This window comes from Rosa rugosa, chromosome 7, assembly GCF_958449725.1.
Source record: "Rosa rugosa chromosome 7, drRosRugo1.1, whole genome shotgun sequence".
NCBI lineage: Eukaryota > Viridiplantae > Streptophyta > Magnoliopsida > Rosales > Rosaceae > Rosa > Rosa rugosa.
Genome location: NC_084826.1, coordinates 39,071,937 through 39,087,212, shown reverse-complemented (window position 1 = coordinate 39,087,212; position 15,276 = coordinate 39,071,937). Strand labels below are relative to the sequence as shown.

General features: G+C 43.0%; 1 long non-coding RNA gene across 1 annotated transcript; it reads right to left on the bottom strand.

Annotated features, from left to right (window-relative positions):
- Positions 1-13,078: 13,078 nt before the first annotated feature.
- On the bottom strand, positions 13,079-15,072 carry LOC133723434 (uncharacterized). Its single transcript, XR_009853003.1, has 3 exons — positions 14,557-15,072; positions 13,752-13,821; positions 13,079-13,206 (listed from the first exon to the last, which is right to left on the bottom strand). It is a non-coding gene; the product is annotated as an uncharacterized LOC133723434 (long non-coding RNA).
- Between the last annotated feature and the right edge of the window lie 204 nt (positions 15,073-15,276).

The window sequence follows — 15,276 nt, the reverse complement described above, 5'->3', positions numbered from 1 at the left end:
CTAGCTGCACTATTACTCGCCAACCGCTCCTCACGCCTATTTCGGGCAGCGGTGGCTTCCCCCGCCCTAGAACTCTCTGGACGCGAAGCACGACCCATAGCTACTTCCCAGGGTATGGTTTGTAGAGGCTCGATCTCTAGCGGTTCTGGCAGTGAGGTTCCTGCACGGGCAGACGGACACAACGAGTCAATAAAAATTCTATCCGCCACGCTGAACGACACGTCAGACCTGGAGTCCTCACTGCTCGAAATCTCTACGACGTTAGCCATCCCAAACCCTAAAACCCAAATCAGTCAGTTCACACAAGATCTAACCTATCCCTATTTCAGTTATACCCAAGAACATCAAGAACAATTACCCAGAAAATTCCAAAACAAGAACAAAACGCACACTCAACCCAGATTCGACCATCTAGCAAATCCCTAAACACCAACTCTCTGCCAAAAAACCATAAACATACCCCCAAACTTCACTTTACACCCTCAGTACACACCGGAGGAGAACAGATCATACCCCAAAACAAAAACAACAAAACCCAGAAACTGGCAGTAAACAACACAGATCCAATGAAACAGGAATGGGATTCGAGATACCAACCTCAAGACAAACTTTGGTCTGATTGAGAGCGCTTGTCTTCACCGGTGAAGATTTCGTCCCCCCAGGTTCGATAACTCCACAGAATCTTGGTAGTCCTCTTCACAAATCGCAGACGAACAGAGCTTGAAGACGACGACTCAGGTTTGAAGTTTTCGCAGAAGTGTCAAATCTCGCTAAGTTCCCCCCATTTTATGTCAACGTCAAAGAATTCTAGGCCGTCCGCTAAAAAACGACATTACGCACTAGCCGTACACGTGTCCCATGTCTGCACTTACTCTCCGGATTAACCGAGGCGACGCCTCGGTTACAAAATCCATAATTACTCGCATTAATGGCGAGAAGACGGCCAGCCTGAGAAGGCACGCCCCCACACGCTAACCCTTTAGAAGCCAGCCACGTGTCAACCACCTTCAGACGAAGCGTCTAATGGAAGTAACCACTTTAGAAGAGACCACCAATCGTCGGAGGTCTCCGCTAGCGGAACTTCTCCTCTGTCACCTTCCAAGGAACGAAGTCTCCGCTAAGCGAAACTCCGCTAGCGGAACTTCTCCCTTGTCACCTTCTAAGGGACGAAGTCTCCGCTAAGCGAAAATCCGCTAGCGGAACTTCTCCCTTGTCACCTTCCAAGGGACGAAGTCTCCGCTAAGCGAAACTCTGCTAGCGGAACTTCAACGAAGTCTCCGCTAAGCGAAACTCCGCTAGCGGAACTTCAACGAAGTCTCCGCTAAGCGAAACTCCGCTAGCGGAACTTCAACGAAGTCTCCGCTAAGCGAAAATCCGCTAGCGGAACTTCTCCCTCGTCACCTTCCAAGGGACGAAGTCTCCGCTAAGCGAAACTCCGCTAGCGGCACTTCTCCCTTGTCACCTTCCAAGGAACGAAGTCTCCGCTAGCGGAACTTCTCCCTTGTCACCCTGCAAGTGAGGCAGCTTCCGCTACATGACATACCTCAAGCGGAACTCCCTTTCCATCTTGCAAGCTGCGTACTTTGCTGAGCACAACACCGCTCACTAAGATACCACCAAGCACGTCCCCGCGACGCTGCTTCCTGCTTACTACCAGCGGGGGGATTTCCGCCAGCGGCGGCTCCTGAGGCAACGCCTCATTCTGACGACGACCGCCACGCGGCGTTACGGTTAGATTACGTCCCTCCGGGACACGGGGACTTGTCAACAGTCTACGACGGCCCTGATCAGGCACGTTGACCCTCGTCACTTGGGTACTAAAGATTGGGCTCGCTACCCAACACCCTCTGCTCCGTGCAACTCCCCCTCAACAAACAATTTACCGACCATCCGGAGGTCCATCTTAGCCGGGGAGTAGGGGACTCCCTGGGGGGCCTAGCAGGGGCCCACCCGAAAGGGTATAAAGCCTTCGCTCAGTAAATCCATGGTTGACAACGCACTAACGCTAATTATGCTGTTGCAAGTCTAGCGGAAGGTAACGCTTCAAACCGCTGAGCAACTCCCCAACCAAGATTGCCCTCCTTGACTGGGGACTTGGGGGACTTGTACATACATGTGCATTTTCAATCATAATTAGCTATAATGAGCTATGCTCATGGTACCGCCAGAGGTACTGACTCCCACCAAAGGAGTAGCCTACGGATACACAGCCAGGCGAGCTACCGCCTGAGCCTCGAATTGCCCCCAGATCACCGCCGACGCGCCGCCACGCGCCGTGCCAAGATAGCATCAGAAGCTCCTGACGCTGGGAACTGAAGCACATCAGTCCCACATCGAAAACAAGGAGAAGATCAGCCTTCTCCTCACCTATAAAAGGTTCTCTCCTCTCTCCTCATTAATTACGCATTTACTACTCATTTATTGTTATGCTGTCTATATGCATCGACTGACTTAGGCATCGGAGAAGTGAAGACTGCCCAACGCGGTCTCCCTCTGACGCCCTGTCTTTCATTTGACAGCTAGCGAATATCACCAAGTCCTCAGAGTAGCGGTCCGCCCACCGGACCCGCGTTAAACGAAGGTTCGGCTACCGCCGGACTTTGAGCATTAACAATAATCTAAAGAAGTAACAGGCAATCCATCACCGCTCAATCAGTGTTACAAATACCTCTTACAATAAATCCAAAAGCTTTCTTATATTTTGATTTTTCTTTATTTTAAGAAAAAATGAGTCTCTTTTGCTCCAAGCCTCCAACAGTTTCCTTATAACTATCCTCATTTTAGGAATAGTGAGGAAAGAGAAAAGAAAACTCCCTAAATTTACAGCAATCTCTTTAGGGTTTAGCCTGTTTTTATTTTTTTTAGAGATTGCTGTAAGATAAGGAATCTGTTCGAGTTGGAGAATAAAAACAGGCTAAAGCTTTAATTTTTGCTTCCCTATTATACAGAAATAATAGGGAACCTGTTGGAGTTGCTCTTAGATGACTGTTTAGGTAGTGATCAACCACCTCCCTCGATTACTCCAAACAACATTTAGGCGGGTTGGATTTAAAAAAAAATTAAAAAATTAGGTAAAATTCTTAAAAATAACTTTTTATTTGTAAGTACTCATTAGTATACTAAACTTTTTTCTCATGTTTTCATTCAACAATGGAGGGTCTATGCCATATTTGAGACTCATACAGAACTTGGCTTCTCCAACAATAATTTTTAGGAGAGGTTGGTCTAAAAAAATGAGACCAAGTGCTAAACAAGTCTCATATATGTGACAATTCCAAAACCAGCACCATCTACAATATGCGGAGCCCGTGAGTTTTGGGCTAGGTCAGCTGAAGATGCAACATGACAAGGAAGTGTAGCGAAGTCGTGCGACGCGCTGATGAAGAGAAGGCAGATTTATCCCGTGCAGTAAAAGCGCTCTTCTGGCACATGGAGAGACAATCGATTGATGTGTGGGCCCAAAAGGAGCAGCAACTATCTCCTAGGTCATTAAACAGACAGTCGAGATGCGTCCAATTTTGAAGTGGACAGTGAAGATCGCTTCCAACCTTTTATTTTGTACTGAAATTTTCAACGGATCTATAAAGATCCGATGGCTCATATTTGAGGAAAAAATTTAATAAACGACCCCTATTAAATGTTACAAATTCAAATTTTATCCAAAAAAAAAAATCATAATCTGAAATAAATTTTTTATTAAATATTAATATATTATTGTTTTAGAGAAACGGTAATTGAGAGAAAGTTGTTGTGTATTCTCATTGATAATAGGGGCCTATTTATATAGAGGATTACAATGCATAGAATCTGAATTGTACAAGGAAAGGTAATCATACAATGAATGGATATCTCTAAGATTCTCCAAGATTATCTCTAATTAAAACCCTATTACCAGTAGGTCAAGTAACCTAGAGTTTGGGCCAGACACAAAATAGAGATTTACTTGAGCACTCCCCCTTGTGTAGCCCAAACGTGGTGCTCCTCTAGTTGCCTCGTCAAAAAGCTTGTCGAGTAACAAAAACCCTGTGGGAAAAAAATAACCTCGGTCGAAGGAGAAAAAAAGTACAACACACCCTTCACGTTTCGAGATCAACATGTAGACATCTCCCCTTGATGTCTGCATCTCCCCCTGATGACTACGATCATGGGAGTTAAGATAACTTCCGCAAGCCAATGCTTGCCACATGTTTCTCGAACGTGGATTTGGGCAATGACTTAGTGAACAAGTCTGCCACATTGTCCTCAGATCGAACCTGGTTCACTTTGATCTTGAGAAGCTTCTGTTGTTGCTGATTGTAGAAGAATTTGGGCGATATGTGCTTGGTGTTGTCTCCTTTGATGTAGCCTTGATTCATTTGTTCAATGCAAGTAGCATTATCCTCATAAATGCTTGTTGGCTCATCTGTGGTAGACTTCAGACCACAATTACTTTGAACATGCGTAACTATGGATCGAAGCCATATACATTCACGAACTGCCTCGTGAAGAGCAATAATCTCTGCATGGTTCGAAGAAGTAGCGACTAAGGTCTGTTTGGTAGACCTCCAAGATATCGCGGTCTTACCCATGATAAATACATAACCAGTTTGGGAACGACCTTTGTGCGGGTCAGAGAGATACCCAGCATCAGCAAAACCTTCCAAAACACTTATATCGTTTTGGGATGGAGAGAGGGAACGCAGACCACTATGTGTGGCGCCCCTGGCATATGATAGGTCCGAATCCATCGTCTCTTTGTAGGGATAGAACAAGCCCATATCTCTCGTGCCACTTAGGTATCAAAAGATATCTTTAACACCAGTCCAATGGTGTCGTGTTGGCGCAGAGCTATATCTTGCTAACAAGTTCACATCGAATGAGATGTCTGGTCTAGTGCATTGAGCTAAGTACAATAATGCGCCTATTGCACTTAGGTAGGGCACTTCTGCCTCTAGCACTTCTTCATCATCATATTTTGGATAGAATGGATCCTTCTTCGGATCAAGACTACGGACGACCATTGGGGTACTTGAAGGCTTAATCTTGTCAGTATTGAAAAACCTAAGCATCTTTTGCATATAAGCTGATTGATGAATCAGGATACCATCTTCACGATGCTCAAGTTCCAAACCGAGACAAAACCGTGTTTTCCCAAGATCTTTCATCTTAAATTCGGATTTCAAGTGTTCAGCAGTTTCCCTTAACTCTTTAAGGGTGCCAATTATGTTCATGTCGTCAACAAAAATCGCTACTATTGCAAATAAAGAACTTGTTCTTTTTATGAACACACATGGACATGGTTCATTGTTAACATATTCCTAATCAAGTAGTCACTTAGACGGTTATACCACATCCGTCCGAATTGTTTCAATCCATATAGTGAGCGTTTTAACCTTATGGCAAACGCGCTCCGTGGTTTAGAGCCACTTGATTTGGGTAACTGAAGTCCATCTGGGACCTTCATGTATATCTATGTATCTAGATCCCCATATAGATACGCAGTAACCACATCCATGAGCTGCATGTTCAGTTTTTCGGAAACTACCAAACTGACAAGGTAGCGGAACGTAATGATGTCCATTACGGGAGAATAGGTCTCCTCGTAGTCGATTCCAGAGCGTTGTGAGAAGCCTTGCATCACAAGGCAAGCTTTGTACCTTACAATCTCATTTATCTCATTACGCTTTCTAACGAATACCCATTTATGACCAATTGGTTTGGTGTTGGGTGGTATTGGCACAACTTTTCCAAATACCATTCTTTTCGCTAGAGAATCAAGTTCTGCCTGGATCACATCTTTCCATTTTGGCCAATCAGCTCTACGTTGACATTCATCAACGGAGCGTGGTTCGATGTCATCGGTCTCAATAATCTCACACGTTACTGAATATGCGAATACATCATCAATGATAATGGAGTTTCTTTCCCACGTCTCATGTACATTAGTGTAATTTACATAGATCTCTACTGTAACGCCCCAAGCTGCACCTCACCAGCTTAAGCACGTCACAGTGCCGCGAGTCTCTAAAACATAAACCGAACGCTCGATTTACATCCTAGAGAACCGCTAGGCATTTTGCTTGAAAACTTTTTGACACAGCGGAAGATACAAATATGCTTGAGGTGAAAAACTTGAGTTGCTGAAATCTATTTCACTCGTTCAGAACTTGGATAAAGACTCACACAAGGTTGAATTTCACTTTAAGAGAATTCAACTAAATGATGACACGAGACTAGATAACCACAAGTTCCAGAACACAAAGTTCGAGAAATAGAATTTAGAATAAGGTTCACACGGTAATTTACCGAACTTGTTCTGCACACCCAGCTCGATCCGCTATTGTCCCGTCACCAGTGCACAGTACCTGCATCCATACTGTTGTAGGGGTGAGCTTTCGTCCTCGCTGCTCAACAGGAACCCTAACTCGACTAGGTTTGAAAATTAACAAACATGTGTTTGGAGCGCTCCAGTATGAAAACATGCTTAAACCAAGTGTTTAAGAGAAACGACAAACTTTAATGTTTTTCAACTTGAAAACTGATGCATGATGCTCAAACAACTACGGCGCCAAGTCCAAGTTTTACCTGATGGCCGGTCCCATAGACCCACTACACGACCTTACCTCAATTTAATTTATCACCAGGTAAGCGTAGCGAGAGCGTCCGCTACCTAGCTACACACACGGATCGGGTCGTCATTGCGATCGCTCACCGTCCGACCGGTGTAACTAACCCTCCGGAGGTTTTGGGGATCGAACCCAAGGAAGTCAGAGCCACCCTTCGCTCTCAAGCCATCACATTTCTCACATGGTTTGGTTAGTATGCATTGCATTTGAACATAACCAAACCATACCAACTAACATGCATCATTTAATAACAATATAAGAAAATCACTAACCGAGGAGAGTCCTGAATCCCTACCTGGATTCCGATGCGTTCTCTCACGTACTCCGAGAGTGACGAACCTTCTGTTCCTCGGGTAACTGGAGTCCTAGATTCCGACATTTCAATAGTTAATAACTTTTGAACAGTTAAACGAAATCTCAACGATTAGTATATCGTCCAAACCAACTTTTCCTGGTTTGACCAGGAGTTGACCAAGGGTTGACTATTTTGACCATTTGACCATGTTTGACCAACCGAGGTAGATTCGATAATTACCTAAATTATCGAACATTGACTTGAAGTTACGTTATCGACCAAACATATATTGAGTGCACCCGATTACTAAGGCCACCCAATACATGTATATTAATCCCTTACTTATTATCAAACCACGAAATACACAAGCAAACCAATAACGACTTCACTAACGAAAGATCTCGAATTTACTTAACCGTTTTGCGGCATAGTAATTCCACAGAATTTACTATGGACACCCAAGCTTTATAGCTTCAACATATTTTTGATTTTTCCACAACCAATTCATAAATTCTAAACAGCTATCACCTAAATAACAACAACCACAATCAAACATGATAGTCATAATCCATTCACATCGACACACAACCCATTCTGCACATGCAATCGAGCTTATACACATTCAAACAACCAACTATCCATTTCAAGGCCACAACAACAGGTTATCCACTCATTTTCAAACCCAACCTTGAGCAACCAAACTTAGAACAAGCGTAATACAATCTCAGCCAAACGACCCATTCAGTTCATCTAACCTCCAAGTATCACACCAAGATCAAAACTTGGTTCGAGAGTTGAAATATACCTTGAAAAGCTACTTCGAGCAAGCTCGATTGAACAGGGATGATGACGAACTGGGAATCCAACACCAGCTAGCAGTTCTTTGGAATTTAGCTTCAGTTTAGAACGACAAGCATCAACATGTGGAGACGAGATGAAGAGCGAAACAAGAGAGGCCAGAGAAGTCGCCTGCGTCGAAGAGCAGAACCGGAACCGAGAGGAATCCAGAAACCCAATTCATCAGAACTCACTCCAATCCGAAAACTAAGTATCAAATCGTGTATATTATGACGAAGGGATGAATTTCCATACCGAATGCGCCTTGAATGGTGGCCGGAAACTTGCAGAAATCGCCGGCGAAAGCTTGGACCTTCACCGTCGGCTCTTCGTCCTTGTCAGGTGCATGGACGATCCAAGAGCATCAGGCTATAGGCGACGAAGAGGCGAAGAAGATGGTGGTCGTCCGTCGTCGATCGGTGGCCGGACGAAGTAGCGCCGGTCAGACCCTGTTGCCGGTTTCTGGGTTTCGTTTCGGGTCAGAGAGAACTCTGATTCTCTCCTCTCTCTCGATCCTTCTGGATCTCCCAACAGAGCACACATAGATAAATAGACTGACCCAATTAAGGATGAACGGCTAGGATCAAGAGGTGGAGTCGGTGGATGGCTAGGATCGCGCCATCTGTTTCCTAATTTCTTAATTTAATATCTAAAATTCCTCAACTTCGGAAAATAGTTAAAAAAATAGTTCGGGTCACCGAAAAATTCTCCGAAAATTTCCACGAACTCGTCATGACGTGTACTTCATTATCCAACTTCTAAATTGAGGATTTCACTTCACGAAATTTTCTGAAAATATTCTCGAGTACTTTAACTTTTATCGAAATCGATAAGTAAATTATCGAATTATTTCACTTAAACTCGATAAATTTTTCCGGGGCTCACAGTTCCACCCCCCTTAAATAAATTTCGTCCTCGAAATTTCATGATTGGTCAAACAGTCAACCATATTTCACCTTTCATGTTGGACTCCAGTACCCATAACATTTCCAATTCCTAATTCCTTGTGGTATAACTCGACTATTTCTAGTCATACATATCGACGCCGGAGCTAACATTTCTCTTTACCAAGTGTTCCTCATTTATTACCAACAGGATACACTTTGCTCCGCTAGTTTTCACTTTTCTGTAACCACAAGACCTTTCTCATAACAACCAGAATGAGGAATTTAACCGTTTATCACTCTCCTCCAAACACTGCCATACCTGGCATTTCCATAGACAATCTATGTCTATACCAAATAAAACTGGGTAACTACCAACCCTATTACCATTATTCAATACTGCCACAGTTGGCAACTCGTAGACGATTCACGTCTTCAACCAATCCCCGCTCACAACAAGCACACCGTGATCCGGGAATTTGAACTTAACCAGAGACATACGTAACTACCCGTAGGTATAATTATGTTCCACTCGTGGAACTCCCATTAACTATGAACAACAAGTAGACGTTGTCGTCGCTAATATGAAATTCGCAATTCACTGTGGAAGATGTCATTGTCCTCAGAAGGACAAATACCCGCGAACTTGGCTAAGCATCCGTCCTTCTAGTCAAGCTATACGAGAAAAGCACGACGGAACCTAACAGCCGATTTCTAGAAGTTATTCCACGAATTGCCACGCGACGACACATTACCAATTTTTCCTCGCCACGAGCTCACTACGTAGTCGTTTATGACTACTACTTTAGCTAACGCATGCACTCCTCGAACTCGAAGGCGAAGTACTTCCTATAACTGCGTGAACAATATGTCCCGTGTTAACAACATCGAATCATGTTGTCCTTCTTGCGACAGCCACGTGTCAATGGATTTCTTGGAACACTAACTCAGTTGAACTGACGTTCCACCTTGATAACAAGCTCCAGCAGGGGTTTCCGTCACGATTCGACGAAATTCGAGGATCACAATTTTAGGTTTACCTCATAGAGACTGAAGCCCACACGCTTCCACGTATAGATCAGCGTCGATCTTGAAAGCTTCGTAAAAATTCGAGGGGCTTATGGTTAAGCAACCACGAACAACACTCATAACGTACCTGGCGTCAAAACACTTTCTCAGGTCACACGTCATTCCGACCATGTCAAGCCATGTCGCTGAAGTCACAAGTTGTGTTCCTGATGTTGACGACGCAAGCTTTCCACCTTTTGTTCTTTGCACGTCTCTTTCTTGCCTTTCGGTTGCCAACTGTCTAGTAGTGTAGAGAATATCCTCCCTTACTACAATTTATGTTGAAATTGGCTTATATGGATAAGCAACCGAAAACAATGCCAAAACTTCGCTTTGCAACTTTCCTAAGAACAGGAATTTGAGCTCTAGAAAATTTCAAATGATTTTCAATACCAAATCTGTAAACTTCCAAGAAGGGAAGAGAAAGGAAGTGAAAATTTTACCAAAACAACTTGTAGAGAAGTTTTCAAATTTTTCCTTTCTCGTAAAGCAGATTTGGAAAAATGGCCACGACTTTATGTCCAGTCGAAATGAAGTGAAATTTTCCAGATCATTGGCCAAAATGCTGAACATTGTTGTGTTAAAATTTTCAAAATTTTGAAGCTCTGGAAGTCATTAGAAATTGATTCCACAGTTTCTGCAACGGGAAAATCAGCAAAACTTTGAGATTAAAAATCTCAGCCTTGAGACTGTTTCGGAGGGTTAATATTCCTCACCTTTGGGTGAAATTGGTTGGAATTGAAAACAATTTTCAAATCACTTTAATCGAAATACTTTTGCAACCGGAAAAACTTTCTCAAAACACAAGATCCTTTAAACCTTGGAAACAATTGAAATGGAGAAGTCTAAATGTTGAACTAGCATGATTTCAACCACAACCAAAACTTTAATAATGCAAGAAAACTGTAGAACAACACCAACCACAAAAAGAAAATAAAAGTCAACAAAATTAGCAAGGAAGAAATACTTGCAAACTTCCTAGGGTCCTTACCGGTAACACGCGTTGTTGTAAACGGCCAGATTCGCAGAGATTCGCCTGCCCTTCCTTGATAGACGTATTACTCGATAACCTTTCGTTGTTGACTTCGGCAAATGGTGGAGCTCCGAACGAACTCAACCACGCAATAGTTAACATGTTGATACCTAGAGTCGAGCAAATTGATCCAGGGAACAAATTAAGTAGGCTTGTTTCCTCGTACAGACGCGAATCTCGGCGTTCAGAAACTCGGGTCAGTTATAGCCGTAACTAACACGAGGTTCCCACCTCACATACGAGTGAGTCGAAGAAACAAAATTCGAGAAGTCGCCATAGAGGTCGCTCAGTGACATACACCTCTTCTCCTTCTTCCCTTATGACACGCTTCGGGTCCATGCTGAATCCGCATTATCTTGTTTAATCATTCCCGAGGAGGTCTACAAACTTCAAAGTATAACATAGGGTGACCTTAGTCAAACCCATAAATCTTCTAATCGCGTAGCTTTCCCGGCTACCCAAAGCAACGCCTTATATGGTACCACTCGCCGAACCATGCTTTCAGATTGTACAACCCTAAAACTCCACAAGCAACGTCAAATGGCGAGTACTAAAGCACAATTAAATCTCTCTTACTTAATTTCGAAGCCGACAGGTCTAAGCGAGGAATTTCATTCTGTTGTTCAGTAGATTAAGTAGCTGAAGATCCACTTTTCCTTGACAACCCCTAAGGCACAAGAAACGTCAACGAGTTGCGCTTGACAGGATCTTCGCGAAATGATGATTCAAATTCCTCGAGAGTTGTCAAATGACATTTCAAGGCTAACATGAGAGCAACAATCAACATCCCACATTAATCACATTTACATAAACCCAAGTTTGTCGTTCACATACCTTGCTCCATTTATTTTTACCTCATACTGGGCCCACATCTTTGCCGCGGTCTGTGCACTGTGGAGGAGCTTTGGGTGGCGATACTCATTCAAATTCAAGAAAAACAAATAAAGGATGAACAATAACTGGACTCGATAAAGATGACAAGACAGATGGAACATCGAGTCCCACCAACAATATTTCAATGAACAGGATTCACGTGAATATGCACAATTTTGGAAGTGAATCCATAAACCAATTCAACATAATGTATAAACATATAACAGTTGGACTTGAAAGAATTTAAGACAAATCACAACAATCGAGTCTGTGGAAGTAATCTAGTTCAATTTCCAAGTCCAACATTTAACAAACCAGATTCACTGAACAGAGCGATGGCAAACAACCGAATCGGTAAGTGAATTCAACAATATATCAACATTCAAAATGATACAAAATCACGCAAACACAAGTTCAATTACAAAGACAAGTCGGAACATAAGTCAACCTTTCGAAAAAGGGATAACGATTTTCAAATTAAGGGATCCAAAGGGAAAACAAACAATAGTTCCGACTAACCACAAGTTGAAGTTTTGGGGAATAACTCTAGAGTAATTTATTTGTCGCAAGTTGTATTCAGTAATTAACAACTTTCAACCTCGGTATACACTAGGGGGATCCGGTGGCCAGTCGGGCCCTAAACCGTGTGAATAGTTGTAATTATATGAACACACACGAGCAACAACCCTTTCACAACTAGGGAGAGAACCGGAATTCCATAGTAAGGAATTCCTAAAATCTCGCGCATAACAGGAATTCAAGACTCTAGACGAACCTCGAAACACGGTTTAAATCAGTGTAAGGTTTTGTTCAAAACCTCAAATGTAAAAACCACGATAAAGTTAAACAACGTTTTCCGCCAAGACTTCCCTTTTTCCGAAATCTCTTTCCCAAAACATCTTTGAAACCGCTCGTGAACTGATTTTCGAAATCCTCTTTCCGAAAACTTTCTCGAACGTTTTTTCGAAACTAGGTCTTAATAACCGAAGTCAAACCTTTTCAAACGTTAGGTAGAAATTCTAACAACTTTTCAAGTCAAAGGTTCCGACTTCCGAAACACGTTCTTGAACAACCATTTCCCAAGTCAACTTTTTACCAAGATTTGGAAATTTTCACGAGCCGACAGAAACTTTTTCGGGTATCAGAGGTTTTTTTAAATCGTTGAGATCAAAGACTCGGAAGCATTGCTCTGATACCACTTTCTGTAACGCCCCAAGCTGCACCTCACCAGCTTAAGCACGTCACAGTGCCGCGAGTCTCTAAAACATAAACCGAACGCTCGATTTACATCCTAGAGAACCGCTAGGCATTTTGCTTGAAAACTTTTTGACACAGCGGAAGATACAAATATGCTTGAGGTGAAAAACTTGAGTTGCTGAAATCTATTTCACTCGTTCAGAACTTGGATAAAGACTCACACAAGGTTGAATTTCACTTTAAGAGAATTCAACTAAATGATGACACGAGACTAGATAACCACAAGTTCCAGAACACAAAGTTCGAGAAATAGAATTTAGAATAAGGTTCACACGGTAATTTACCGAACTTGTTCTGCACACCCAGCTCGATCCGCTATTGTCCCGTCACCAGTGCACAGTACCTGCATCCATACTGTTGTAGGGGTGAGCTTTCGTCCTCGCTGCTCAACAGGAACCCTAACTCGACTAGGTTTGAAAATTAACAAACATGTGTTTGGAGCGCTCCAGTATGAAAACATGCTTAAACCAAGTGTTTAAGAGAAACGACAAACTTTAATGTTTTTCAACTTGAAAACTGATGCATGATGCTCAAACAACTACGGCGCCAAGTCCAAGTTTTACCTGATGGCCGGTCCCATAGACCCACTACACGACCTTACCTCAATTTAATTTATCACCAGGTAAGCGTAGCGAGAGCGTCCGCTACCTAGCTACACACACGGATCGGGTCGTCATTGCGATCGCTCACCGTCCGACCGGTGTAACTAACCCTCCGGAGGTTTTGGGGATCGAACCCAAGGAAGTCAGAGCCACCCTTCGCTCTCAAGCCATCACATTTCTCACATGGTTTGGTTAGTATGCATTGCATTTGAACATAACCAAACCATACCAACTAACATGCATCATTTAATAACAATATAAGAAAATCACTAACCGAGGAGAGTCCTGAATCCCTACCTGGATTCCGATGCGTTCTCTCACGTACTCCGAGAGTGACGAACCTTCTGTTCCTCGGGTAACTGGAGTCCTAGATTCCGACATTTCAATAGTTAATAACTTTTGAACAGTTAAACGAAATCTCAACGATTAGTATATCGTCCAAACCAACTTTTCCTGGTTTGACCAGGAGTTGACCAAGGGTTGACTATTTTGACCATTTGACCATGTTTGACCAACCGAGGTAGATTCGATAATTACCTAAATTATCGAACATTGACTTGAAGTTACGTTATCGACCAAACATATATTGAGTGCACCCGATTACTAAGGCCACCCAATACATGTATATTAATCCCTTACTTATTATCAAACCACGAAATACACAAGCAAACCAATAACGACTTCACTAACGAAAGATCTCGAATTTACTTAACCGTTTTGCGGCATAGTAATTCCACAGAATTTACTATGGACACCCAAGCTTTATAGCTTCAACATATTTTTGATTTTTCCACAACCAATTCATAAATTCTAAACAGCTATCACCTAAATAACAACAACCACAATCAAACATGATAGTCATAATCCATTCACATCGACACACAACCCATTCTGCACATGCAATCGAGCTTATACACATTCAAACAACCAACTATCCATTTCAAGGCCACAACAACAGGTTATCCACTCATTTTCAAACCCAACCTTGAGCAACCAAACTTAGAACAAGCGTAATACAATCTCAGCCAAACGACCCATTCAGTTCATCTAACCTCCAAGTATCACACCAAGATCAAAACTTGGTTCGAGAGTTGAAATATACCTTGAAAAGCTACTTCGAGCAAGCTCGATTGAACAGGGATGATGACGAACTGGGAATCCAACACCAGCTAGCAGTTCTTTGGAATTTAGCTTCAGTTTAGAACGACAAGCATCAACATGTGGAGACGAGATGAAGAGCGAAACAAGAGAGGCCAGAGAAGTCGCCTGCGTCGAAGAGCAGAACCGGAACCGAGAGGAATCCAGAAACCCAATTCATCAGAACTCACTCCAATCCGAAAACTAAGTATCAAATCGTGTATATTATGACGAAGGGATGAATTTCCATACCGAATGCGCCTTGAATGGTGGCCGGAAACTTGCAGAAATCGCCGGCGAAAGCTTGGACCTTCACCGTCGGCTCTTCGTCCTTGTCAGGTGCATGGACGATCCAAGAGCATCAGGCTATAGGCGACGAAGAGGCGAAGAAGATGGTGGTCGTCCGTCGTCGATCGGTGGCCGGACGAAGTAGCGCCGGTCAGACCCTGTTGCCGGTTTCTGGGTTTCGTTTCGGGTCAGAGAGAACTCTGATTCTCTCCTCTCTCTCGATCCTTCTGGATCTCCCAACAGAGCACACATAGATAAATAGACTGACCCAATTAAGGATGAACGGCTAGGATCAAGAGGTGGAGTCGGTGGATGGCTAGGATCGCGCCATCTGTTTCCTAATTTCTTAATTTAATATCTAAAATTCCTCAACTTCGGAAAATAGTTAAAAAAATAG